The sequence below is a fragment of the Ictidomys tridecemlineatus genome, chromosome 3, assembly GCF_052094955.1.
Source record: "Ictidomys tridecemlineatus isolate mIctTri1 chromosome 3, mIctTri1.hap1, whole genome shotgun sequence".
NCBI classification, from domain to species: Eukaryota; Metazoa; Chordata; class Mammalia; order Rodentia; family Sciuridae; genus Ictidomys; species Ictidomys tridecemlineatus.
The window spans coordinates 185387497-185401579 of record NC_135479.1 but is presented as its reverse complement, the minus strand read 5'-3'; positions in this window follow the sequence as shown (position 1 = coordinate 185401579).

Sequence of the window (14083 nt, the reverse complement as noted above, 5' to 3'; positions counted from 1 at the left end):
TACATAGGAATAATGAATGCACAGATATGCTCCAGATATCCTGGGGTCTCAATTATAAAAGTTCAGGTATTTCTACTTTTATTTTTAACACATGCTAAACTTTTCCTCTTGTTCTGCATCCTCACATTTTAAGATTTATTGTAATTTTACCCACTGACCTCCAAATTAACATTGGGCCAACAATAAAAAAGATTTATTATGAGCAACTGAATAAAAATCAAACACTACTCCTCAATGGGATGCAATCTACATGTATTACAACTTGAAAATTATTTATTGTCATTGATAGAATTCACACCTTCTACTTTGCCACTCAAAAATATTTCCATGTCTTTAAAGTACTGCTTATGTTGCTCATTCAAGTTTTATCCAGGTTCCAACTTTACCATGTTTTTTTCTTTTTTTTTTTTTTTTAGAGAGAGAGGGAGAGAATTTTTAAAATTTTATTTTTCAGTTTTCGATGGACACAACATCTTTATTTTATTTTTCTGTGGTGCTGAGGATCCAACCCAGCACTTCACGCATGCCAGGCGGGTGCATTATCACTTGAGCCACATCCTAGCCCACCTTTACTGTGTTTCTGACTTCTGGATTATGCTAAGCGTGACTTCCCCTATAAATTTATATTTCCTATTCCCCAAGTAGCATTAGGTGCAAATATTCTATACTCCTCTGGAATCATGTACATGTTGGTAATACAGGAGTTTTTATTCTTGTGTTTAGTGGATTACTTGTTTATCTACCAATTGGACCATGAGATCCTTAAGCAATCCTTATATCAATTATATCCTTTATATATCCTTTATCAATTATAATTGATCCTTATATCAATTATAATCAATTCAATTATAGGCGCTAATGTCTTTAATTATAATTAACTTGGGGACTGGCAAGAATGAGAGGATGAAATAGGAAGAGGTAACAAATAAACCCAATAGACATCTCAAATGTAATAAGCACACAGAGAACACGTGACTCCACAACTTCTGCCCATATTGTTCCTTCCTGATTTGTTTCCTCCTGAAGTGGCACAATTATTCACTCAGTTGTTTAGATCTAGAAATTTGTGATAAGAAGTTTCACTCCATCTTGATGTTTACTGAAAACTTCTAACACTCATTCTTCCCTGTTGTGTACAACTCTGCATAAACTATAAACCTTTGTTGCTCCTTCCTTGGATGTAGGAAGATTTGTAACATCAATTAAAACTTAAGCCCCATATTCAACCACAACCAAAGCTTGAGCCAGTCTCCTCTTTGGGCTTCTCACGTCTTTTGGGGCTTCCTTGAGAGGACTACCCAGCTCTCCTCAGAGATTTCATGTACATAAGTAAAAGAGTGTTTCATAACCTCTTACTGTGTGTTTGGCACCTTCAGTCCATATGTGGAAATCAGGTTTTGACTAGGAGTCTGTTCTGCTTTGGAGATTCATTACAATAATCTCACAAGTTCTCCTTAATTTTGATTTCCCTAATACACCTTTTAACACCCAATACCCATATCTGTCATTTCTGTCTTCAAATGTATATTCCTGGTCTATCTCCTTTTCCTGATCTCACAGATCTGAGCCATCATCACAATTCTTGGACCATTTATCACAATCCTTCTACTTGTGCCTTTAAGAGCTCATTCTCTTGTGGGGAAGGATGACACATGTCTGTAATCCCAGCAACTCAGGAGTCTGAGGAGGAGAATTGCAAGTGCAAAGCCAGCCCTAGAATGTTAGTGATACCTTCAGCAATTTAGTGAGACTCTGTCTGTAGAGCACCCTTGGGTTCAATCCCCAGTTCAGGAAAAAAAAAAAAAAAGACTTTATTGTCTGCACAAATACTACAGCAATATTTTAGGATGATAAGTGAAATATCAGTGTTCCAATGTTAAATACTATGATTTGGCTTTTTTAAATTATTAATTCATAAAATTATTCTAATGATTATCACCAACGTGAGCTAAGTCATGACCACATATCTGACTTCATCTCTCCTGAGTCAACTCTATTCCTGACAGGCCTTCGGTCATGCTGTCCTAACTTTTTCAGTACACTAGTTTTATTCTTCATTCAGGAACTTTACATTTTCTAAATCAGAGAGGAACTAATGATTAGTATTAGAGTTTTACAGAGAAACAGAACAAATAAATGGATAAATGGATCAATAGATAAAAAGTGTATATAGATTTATAAAAAGTGAGCTCACATGATTATACAGACTTAGATGTACTATATTTCAGTCTGCAGACTGGACACTCTGAAGACACATCAATAATTTCAGTCAGCTAAAAGACCCAACAAGAACAATTTTAGAGGAAGAAAAGTGTATTTGGGGGCTCAGGGTTTCAGAGCTATCAGTTCTTAGACAGTCGACTCCATTTCTTGGGGCTCAAAGAGAGGCAGAATATCATGGCAGAAGAGTAATGGGGAGGAAAGTGTTTCAGGACATGATCAGGAAGGATAGAGAAACACCACTCACCAGATACAAAATATAAACTGTCATGCTTCCAATGAAAAACCTCTTTCAGCCACAAACTACCTGCCTTCCGGTAGGTTACCATCAGTTAATCCTTTTCAGGGGATTAATCCACTGATTTTGTTAAGGCTCATAACCCAATTATTACTCCTCTAAGCTTCTGCCTGAACTTTTTACCAACTTCTCCCATCATTCATCCCTTAATCTTTTATGGTTTGGATATGAGGTGTCTCTTATAAGCTCACATGTGGGAAATGCAGAAATGTTCAGAGGAGAAATGATAAGATCGTGAGAGTGGAAAACTAATCGGTGGATTTGTCCATTTGATAGATTAATTATTTGAATGTTTTATTGGGTGGTAACTATAGGCAGGCAGGGCATGACTGGAGAAGGTGGATCACAGGCAGCATGACCTTGGGGATTATATTTTGTCTCTGGCTCCTTACTTCCTTTCACATTACTTTCTGACTGCCATGAGCTGAGGAACATTCCTTTACCACATTCTTATTGCCATGATGTTCTGCCTCATCTCAGGACCACAGAAATTGAATCAGCTGACCATGGACCAAACATCTGAAACCAAGATATCAAAATAAAATTTTCCTCCTCTAAGCTGTTCTTGTTAAATATTTTTGCCACAATGATGAGTATCTAACACAGAAATTGGTACCAGAAGTTAGATTGCTACTATGATATACCTGACCATGTGGTTCAGAAACATTTGGAACTGGTTTGCAGAAGTATTTGTGGAGGTTTGGAGATACAGACTGGAGAAGCTTCAGAAAGCTGTAAGAAGAGCTTCATGGACAATTATGGTGAAAGTTAAGAAAAACAGAATGTGGAGAGTAAGTTGGAGAGCAAAGACTGCTTTTAAGGTTTCAGAAGGGAAGAAGCACTCTATGGGGAATGGAACAAGAGGCAATTGCTGTTAAATTATGACAAATAGTTTTATCTGCATTTTGCCCATGTCCTGAAACTTTGTGTTGGGCTAAATACAAAGGTAATGAAATAATCTGGCAGAAAAAATTTCAAGGGAACAGATTATTCAGGTGGTGCCATGGATATTACTACCAGATTTTAGCAGGGTTTATTATGAGAAATGGGAGCTAAAGACACACAGGAGAGAAGGAATTTAAAAACTTACAATTTGGTCATAGAAGAAGCATGTGTAAAGCTTTGGCCAAGGAAGATGTAGATGCTGAAGAAATTATCTCCATTATAGAGAAGTGCTTTGCACAGAGAAAATAGGAGAAATGCCTAGAGGGCATCAGAGGAATTATCAAGACTACACCAATGGCAGACTCAAAAATGCAAAAATGAAAACTTGCATAAATATATATAATTTCTTTTAATCATTTTAGGGGTTCAAAACCAAGAGTTTGCCTTGAATCTCTGATAAGATTTGGGTCGTAGACTTTTGTGCAAACCTGGAACTATTAAGACTATGGGAGCTCTTGAAGATGAACTGAATACACTTTGCATTTTCAGATGGACATTAGCTTTTTAAAAAATTTCTTCTAAGTAGTTATACATGGCAGTAGAGAGCATTTTGATATATCATACATAAGTGGCATATAACTTCTCATTCTTTTGATTATACATGATGTATAATTACACTGCTCGTATATATGCACATAGGCTCATAAATTTCAATTCATACTACTATCCTTCCTATCCCCATACCCCCTCCCCTTCCTTCACTCCTAAACTTTTCCTCATCTAATTTGTTCTTATCAATTGTTTTGGCCACAGTAAGAAAAAATTTAACACAATACTATGTTGTTTTGTTTTACATTTGTTACTGCATTTGTTTGCATTATGTGTTTCTATTTTACTGTGTCAAACTTTTTCCCTCAAGAAAATATATATTTCAAGGGGCACAAATTTTGTCAGTCTTGATCCCTGGAATATATCTAGTATGTAGAATAATATCTAAGGGTACACACTCAGTAAAATGTTTGTTGATTAAATGAATAAATAAAAAATGTATCATATTTCTCAGCACCTGTTCGTCTCTCTCCCTCACACACAGAGCAAACTAAAGGTATGCAATGAGACTGAATAAGTGAGAAAATCTCAATCAATTCAGAAAATAAAAAAGAAAGTTCAGCCAGAACGATTTAGAGAATTGTAGAAAAATGAGTGTATATATAATTGTCATAATTTCAGCTGCATTGTGATAGATTCACAGTAAGTCTCCTTTGATCCCCAATTTTATCAAAAAATGCAGGACTTAGGATACAGCTTCAGCATTCAGCCATCTTCTTCTAGTCCATGGGTAACTGAAATGCTACTGTTACACATAATTTTCTATAGTTCCTTCTTATATGCAAATTAATCTTTTCATGAACATTCTTCTTCTTTTTTCTCCTTGATATTTTAATTTATTTTAATTAGGTATATATGACAGAAGAATGCATTTTGATTCATTGTGCATAATTGTAGCACAACTTTACATTTCTATGGTTGTACATGATATAGTGTTGCAAATATGTGCAGTCATATGTGTACCTAGGGTAATGATGTCCATCTCATTCCACTATCTTTCTTAAAGCCATAACACCTCCTTATCCCTCCCTCCTCTTTGCCCCATCAAAATTCCTCTATTCTTCCCATGCCCCACCATAAGGGATCAGTATCCACTTATCAGAGAGAATATTCAGCCTTTGTTTTGGGGGGATTGGCTTACTTCACTTAGCATGATAGTCTCTCCATCCATTTACCTGCAAATGCCATAATTTTATTTTCTTTTAATGCTGAGTAATATTCCGTTGTGTATATATACCACACTTTCTTTATGCATTCATCTATTGAAGAGCATCTAGATTGGTTCCACAGTTTAGTTATTATGAATTGAGCTGCTATAAACACTGATGTAGCTGTGTTATTATAGTATGCTGATTTTAAGTCCTTTGGGTATAAACCAAGGAGTGGGATAGCTGGGTCAAACAGTGGTTCCATTCCAAGTTTTCTAAGGAATGTCCACATTGCTTTCCAGAGTGGTTGTACCAATTGCAGTCTCACCAGCAATGAATGTGACTTTTCCCCCACATCCTCGCCAGCATTTATTGTTCTCTGTATTCTTGATAACTATAACTCTGACTGGAGTGAGATGATGAAATCTTAGAATAGTTTTGATTTACATTTCTCTAATTATTAGCAATGTTGAACATTTTTTCATATATTTGTTGATTGAATGTATATCTTCATCTGAGAAGTGTCTGTTCAGCTTCTTAGCCCATTTATTGATTGGGTTGTTTATTTTTTTGGTGTTAAGTTTTTTGAGTTCTTTATATACCTTGGAGATTAGTGCTCTATTTGATGTGTGTGTGGTAAAAATTTGCTCCCAAAATGTAGGCTCTCTTTTCACCTCATTGCTTGTTTCTTTTACTCAGAAAAAGCTTTGTGGTTTGAATCCATTTCGTTTATTAATTCTTGATTTTATTTCTTATGCTTTAGGAGTCTTGTTAAGGAAGTTAGGGCCTAACATGACATGATGAAGATTTGGGCCAACATTTTCCTCTGTTGGACACAGGGTCTCTTGTCTATTTCCTAGGTCTTTGATCCACTTTGAGTTGAGTTTTGTGCATGGTGAGAGAAAGGGATTTATTTTCACTTTGCTGCATATGGACTTCCAGTTCTCCCAGCACCATTTGTTGAAGTATGGCCATACTACCGAAAGTGCTATACAGATTCAATGCAATTCCACTTAAAATCCCATTGTCATTTTTTATATAAATAGAAAAAGCAATCATGAAATTCATTTTGGAAAAAAAAAAAAAAGAGACCCAGAATAGCCAAAGCAATCCTTAGCAAGAAGAGTGAAGTAGGAGGCAGACCTTAAAGTATACTACAAAGCTATAGTAACAAAAGTGATATGGTATTAGCACCAAAGTAGACATGTAGACCAATGATACAGAATAAAAGACACAGAGCCAAACTCATATAAATACAGTTATCTCATACTAGACAAAGGCACCAAAAACACACATTGGAGAAAAGATGGCCTCTTCTTTTTTTTTTTTTTTTTTTTTACTATAAAAATAGACATATGTTTAGTTTAGTCATTATAAGAACTAGCATCTTTTCTTCCTGCTATTGATTGTAGCAGGCTGATCATCTATCTATATTAGTTTTTTTTTTAACTTTTTTAAGAGAGAGAGAGAGAGAGAGAGAGAGAGAGAGAGAGAATTTTTAATATTTATTTTTTAGTTTTCGGCTGACACAACATCTTTGTTTGTATGTGGTGCTGAGGATCGAACCTGGGCTGCATGTGCCACAGTCTGGCTGGGCACAAATCAACCAAGCCGCCACAAAATCTTGTAGGTTCAAACAGCAACTGTTTATTCCCAAACTCTCACCGGCACTCTACACACACTTCCCAGGAACACACTGCCTCCACCAGGCTCCGCATGCCAATTCTCTCAGAACCCAGCGAGAACTCAACCGGAACTCCAAAGTAGCAGGAGCCAGAGGCAGCAGGATCTGCCCTAATCCAGAGCAAGGTCACCTTTCAACCTTTTTTCCCCTGGCAAAAATGCCAGGCGTCCTTCTGATTAAACTGTGGCTCTCAACAGCATGCATGCCAGGCGAGGGCACTACCACTTGAGCCACATCCCCAGGCCTCTATATTAGTTTTTGAATTACAGACAGAACTTGGAAAGATATCCAGGAGAGGGATTAGAACCCTTTGCTATAGCTTCAGGATAAGAGTAAAACTACACAACATTGTATCCAGATGGTAAAGATTGCACAGGTACCCAAAGCACACCTGGGAAGGAAGATTGCCTCTGTCAGTTTGTAAATCTATCACCTCTTTAGAGATAGTACAGTTATCTACTCAGGTGATTATGGAAGCCGACTATAGAGAACGAAGTATCTTCAAAATGTAAGATGAGAATTTATTGTCATATTTTAGTGTGTACCTTACACCCTCTCATTTTCAACTTAAGAAACTTCATTTGAAAAACTTCAGCTGGACTCAACAGCACTAAGAAAAACCAAATAGATGATTTTTGTCATTTTTAAGGCCAAAGCTTTAAATGATCATAATCCAAGGAATAGGAAATATAGTAGTAGTGGTAATTTCAATAAATGAATAATAACCAGAAGGTGAAAGACACTTTGGAAGGTGTAACACTATAAAGTATAGTGGCTAGGAACAAGGTTTTGGAATTAAGTATGATAGCATTCACATTCTTCTTTCATTTATTGTAAGATATGGAAAAATGACTTGACTTAAAATCCTTAGTTTCAAAGTTATTATAACACAACCTGCCTCTTTCAGTAATCATAGAATAAATAGATTAATGTACAGAGTACTTAACATAGAGGTTAAGTACATATGATAAAAGCTGTACTGAAGGAAGTCATTCTTAATACTAGTGATTTATATTTATTAATCATGACTTTAATCTCTTAAAATTTTAGCAATACAAAGAATTCTGTACTGTTTTATGAAGAAAAGCATCACTTAGCTGTAAATATATGCCACTAACTCATAAGTTTTATTTAAGTATGTACTCAGAAATACCCATAAATACATATTGGATTTTAAGATCAAAAACTTATGGGAGAGTAATGAAGACAATCAGAATAACTAGTTGAAAGGTTTTTTCTTGGTGTCCTCAGTTTTATTTGGCTTGTTTGGTGTGCTCTGCTTTCCTTTTAGGCCTGTGTAGAACTTCAGTAGGGTTCACTGTCTGATTGCCTTTAGGGATGTTATTTGATATAGTTTTTCACAACCTCACCAAAAGAATAAATTGCCTTTGGTATTTTACTCAAAACTCAGATTAATGATTTTTAATTTTCACAATCTATGATTTAAAAAATATCTTAGCAAGATAGAGAGGAAAAAAATGTGTATAACAGATATTAATGGAGTTAAAGTAGCTATAGAGACCATATGGCTTCAGAAACTTTATTTTCAAACATAAATAATCATCTGGAAAACTTGAGAATGTCAGTTATGAACAGTGTTAGAAGAAGAGAACAAAATTAAAAGGCATGAGCCGTTGTTGTTCTTTTTTCTTGTTTCCCAGGCACATGATACAATTAAGTAAAAGAAGACATCCAAGCCAGGTTCTGCTGCTGTCTTGAGTGCACAATGTCATAAGCATCTAGAGTCACTGATAAGGACACATGCTTAGCCTCTACCATCTGCTCCCTCAAAATAGAGAGGGGACATTGTCCATCAGTAAGTCATTTGCTTTGGTTCATGGCCATTTGCTGAGTAATTGCAGGAGTCAGCCAGCTTTCAGCTTCAGCTCATTCCCTACCTAAGCACTTGATACTTGAATACACTTCATTTTAACCTATGCGCAATAACTTGGGCAACATTTTCTCCACAATTACTAAGGTACACACATAATATTATCATAAATGCAAACACAACAGTCAATAATACTGTTATAACTTTACTACAATAAAAATTTTTACCTTCTTATCTTCTTTTTAAAATTTTTATCCCTCATACATTTGAATATTTGAAATGTAGAATTTTAACATAGTATTGAAAGGTTAAATAGCTTCTAATCCTTTTATATATATATATATATATATATATATATATATATATATATATATTATTAGGCCTTGAAACTGGAGAGTTAGTTAATTTCATTTCTGGAAAGTGTTTGATATATAGCTGAGTTGACAGTACCTATCCACACAAACAAATCAACTAATTTGGAAGTACAAGGGGTTTCCAACTCATAGCACAATTGAGAAGATGTTCCTATTTTTGAATTCTGATTTTAAAATAGAAAAAAAAATAATAAAGTGAGAACCCTTTCAGGATTATTTACCAAGTCTCTCATGACCATTCTATGGATCTCTGCTTTAGGAGTAATACATTCCTATCTATGCCTCTGATTCATCCCTGGAAAACCTCATACCTGGAACAATACACCACAACTTGCCTTTTAGCAGGAAAACGAGAGAAACTATTACAGTAAGAGAGTTGGAAATCAAAAATTAGTAAATTAATACTTAATCCCATCAATTTTAGAAAGTCTACCTATGGAATTGAAGATCTGGAAATTGGTATCCATGACCTAGCTAACACCTGAAAGACTTTCTTTTCTTTAATTTGATAATTACAGCTTAAACTTTCTACTAGGTTTTTCTGAAAGCTTAATTAAAATATCATTATGATCATGTAAAATGACTGAGGATAAAACATTTGGAGATAGGATGTGTGTTCTCTATATTTTTTATTAAATGAGTAGAAGCAAATTCAGAAAACCACATTTATATGTCAGAGTTCAATGCCTAATAAAAATTTTGGCCAAATTATTAAATACACTTCATGATAACAGAAATACTGGTTGCCTAACTCCCAGAGACTTGGTCTTATCTTTGATTATATTCCAGGCTTGGGTAATGGTACTATGCAAGCTTCCCAGGCCACACTGACGTTAGGATAACAGGACATAGTTTCATGTGTATTCTACCACCTCATTTTCAACTGTAGTATCTGGAGTGACTCTGAAGTAATAGGGTAGTTGTTATCATTCAGGGCAATTTTTTTTCTAGTGAGGAATAAGAGCTGATTGAAAAGCAAATAGCTTTTGGAGATTTTTCATGTACTTCTCAGAAGATCCCAGATGAAACAAGTCTCTCAGCATGATGACTTCAAAGTCTATTCCTTGTATTAGCTTTTTGTCTTTCCCCATCTCGCTCTCTGATCCATATCCCTATTCTGGGATGATCTAATAAACTAATTTCATACAAGCTTTGTTTCAAACCATGCATTCATGGGAACAAAAGGCATCATCGATAGGAATAACACTAGAGAACAGACTCTAAGGATTCTGTAACCATTTTATTCCCTGGTTAAACTCTAAGAAATACTCCCCTTCTGGTGGGAAGTGCAGTTATCATAATCCCTGGAACAATCATTAAGACATTCTTCTAGGAAGAGTTGTATAAATTATGGATGGAAGGATATCCTTGAATTACACACTTAAAACAATTTTGCATTTGCCTTTGTTAAAAATTTTGAAAACTTTGGTGATTGCTTTTTTTTTTATAACTAACTGCTTTGTTAACTTACTTTAGAAGTTATGAAAAGGAAAAAAAATATATAGTGATCACATGTCAACTCTGGGAATTCTGGGAAAACCAGAAAGTCTAAAGGACAGTGTTTAAAATGATCCACAGCTCAAGGTTCTTGGGCCAGAAAATGGGTAGCTATTGCACTGCTACTTCTCCCAGGGGAATTCTGAGCTATGATTAGTATACTTGCTTGTTTCATTTTATATAAAAGAAGGATTTACCATAGGAAAAAATAGGCATAAATGCATTGGCCATAACATATGGCTTTATATTTAGTCAGAATCTAATAGAAGTCCTGATAAAAGGATATCAAAGAAAAACTTTGACAGACTTATAAGAGTGGGCAGGGGGCAGGTATATTTTTGTGTCTCCTGTTAATGCCTTCAACAGACCATTCACTATATAGTATGCACTTAAGAACAAGACAGGTAGACAAGTGGATCTTTAAAGAAAGGATCACTATTTCCCATCCTTCTCCTTACTTGTGTGATGGGCCCTTTGAAATAGTATAAATTATAGAAATGATAAAGTCTACGTATCAGTTTACTAGCGTGCCTCCCCCTAAGAAAGATGATCTCATTACTGCTGCTGCTGAATGTCTAGACCTGTCAACAGCAGAGATCAAAAGATATGGTACTTGTCCTTTATGTTATATAAGTGAATATGAAACATAATAATATGGTAGGTAGGGATCAGTGTTACAAAGAAAACAAATAGAGTCTATGAGGATAGGGAAGTGGGTATCTTTTGATATAGTATAAGGATGGCTTCTCAGAGAGGAAGAACTTGAAGCAGAGATCTAAAAGAAAAGAGGAAATAGCGAATATGGGTATATAGGAAAATAATATTTCAGGAAATAGGAAATTCAGGTTCAAATTCTTGAAGCTAAAGCAAGCTAAGTGAGAGAATAATGGCCAGCAGGCTAGTGTTGCTGAAGTATTTGCATAAGAAAGAGAGTATTACCATAGGAAGTCCAAGACATCATGGGAGAGATGACGATAAGCCATTTATAAAATTCTAAGCTCATGAGTATTATTCTAGGTAAAATGGGAAGTCATTGGAGAATTAGAGGAAAGGGATCATAGGACCTAAATAACAATTTAAAAATATCTTCCCATGAGGATCTTCTCTTCTATAAGATAATATTAACATAAGCTGAGTATCACTGATCAAAAAGTCTGAAATTCAAAGTGCTTCAAAATCTAAGACTTTGTGAATTGCTGTGTGACACCACAAGTGGAAAATTCCAAACCATGAAATTTTGTTTCATGCACAAAATCATTAAAAATATTGTATAACATTACCCTCAGGTTAAGGTATATATGACACCTAAGTGAATTTCATGTTTAGGCTTCAATCTCACACCCAAGATATTTCATTACATAGATGCAAATATTCCAAAATCTGAAAACATTTAAAATCCAAAATACTTCTGGTCCCAAGCATTTCAAATAAGGGATATTCAATCCAGATGTAGGAATCTACCGCAGTAGTCTCAGAGAGAGAGAGAATATCATGGCTTAAACTAGGCTTGGTATATGGAGAAGTGGTGAAGGAAAAGGGTGCAATTCTAGATCCATTCTTGTAACATATGTAATTACGCACACATCTGTAAAAACATTTACTAAATTAGAGAGTACAAGAGTTAGGAAGGATAGGTTCAAAAGTACTTTTATCTCTTATACTATTTGCTCATCCGTGAAAGACCTCAGAGAAATTACAGATATGTGTCCTTTCTTTGTATGTATCTGCATTTTGCTGACTTTTACGGCCAGTCTTTTTAAATCACTTCACAAGGAAATATGGGAAAGGATGAGACTGTTTTTTTAAAGTTTACAGGTGATTGTTTAAAAACAAAGACAACCTTACTTTTGGTAGAGATTGCTTTTATGTCATTATTTCAACTGATGCTCTTCCAGAAAGCCAGCAACCTGATACATCACTGTGATGTGCAAGACGCCACAGTTGAGACGTGATTCATTTCTCCGTGAACACATCATCTTCAACTTTTACAATAAAGTTTACTGAAAAATGTGTTTGTTGAAAAGATCAAATTTCTTCCCTCAAACAATATTTTTCTTTCCTTTGATGTTAATGTGTGTAGCTCCTTGCACTGGCTTTCTGTAAGTAATTTAGATTGGCATTGAAGTGACTTCCCCACGAAGGAGAGCTCAGCAGGGATACAAACCTCTGTTCACCTGGGGGAGTTCATGGTAGGCTCCTATGTCTCAGACCTAGTTTTCTTCTCTTGAGAGCTACAAATTTCTGGCCTCTAAAACCTCTTGGAGACTTCTGCCATCCCAACCTCTCCCTTGTGTTTTATGCTAGCCCTCCTCTGCAGCTGCCACTTACATATTTTCCTATCATTTCATGGTTTAGCAGATGGGGAAATTAAAAAATAATGAATTCATAGAGTTAGACTCATCACAGTAATGAAGTTTCACATAAATGATCCTTCCACCAAAATACAATATGCCTAGTTGGCACAAGGGTTGTGCAGCTACAACTTAGGAGAGGAAGCCATCCACTATTCTATATGTATTATCTCCAGATAGCCCAATAGCATTTTGCAAATCACTTAACCTACCTTCTTTCTCTTTATTAATTTGAATTATCTCATATAAGTATCCATAATTACTTAGGATATGTCTTTGATTAATGTTCATACCATTCAGACGCATCCAGAGGGTATGTGTTGAACACTGGGGGAAAAGTCTTCCATTACTGAAACAGTTATTCTGGCAACCTCTATTATCCCAGGGGGAAAAATAATTTTACCTTGAAATGAAAAATAGCATCCACATAATATTCAATTTATAGATGAGAATAACAAAGCCTAGGGAGTTGGTATGTCTTGGCAAGACAGATGGGTAATTATTAGGAGGGTAGAACTAGAACCCAATTACATAGGTCTTCAAATAAATATTTCATCCATAATGTCATGGTTATTATACAATTAGGACGTTCAAAGATGAGCAAAATAAAGAAGCGTAAAATTTAAAATGATTAAAAGATGAAAATATCTATAATTTACTGTTAAGAAAAAAATATCTATCAGGTTGCCTACTTGTAAGCTCTTGAACTAGGGACGAAACCAATCCTATTAATATTAAACTCAAACTTACACTAGTAAATCATACGTAATTACACTTTCTCTGTTTAAAAAGGATTTACTTCTGAGGGATAGCTCAGTTTTATATAAGAGCTGATAGAGTATCTAAAGTCAATAAACTCCTTCAGGCTAACACTGCATCTGCTGGGCAAACTTCAAATCTTTACTCAAACTTCAGAGGTGTGAATTATTGGCCAGATGGATAATGATTATTCACTACAACACTCCATATAACAAGGTGTCTCTCTGGATAAAACATAAATATTAATAAAGGCTTTTGTTCAGGAGACAGTACTAACATCAGAGCAGTATGAAGAATCCAGGTCTCTACAGAGGAGTTTGCCCTAGGGGAACAGACATACCTGGGCTATGATGGATCACCTTAGCAATCATGAAGGAAGATCACAAATCTTAGGAACCAAGGAAGCATGATTTATTAAGGACATAAA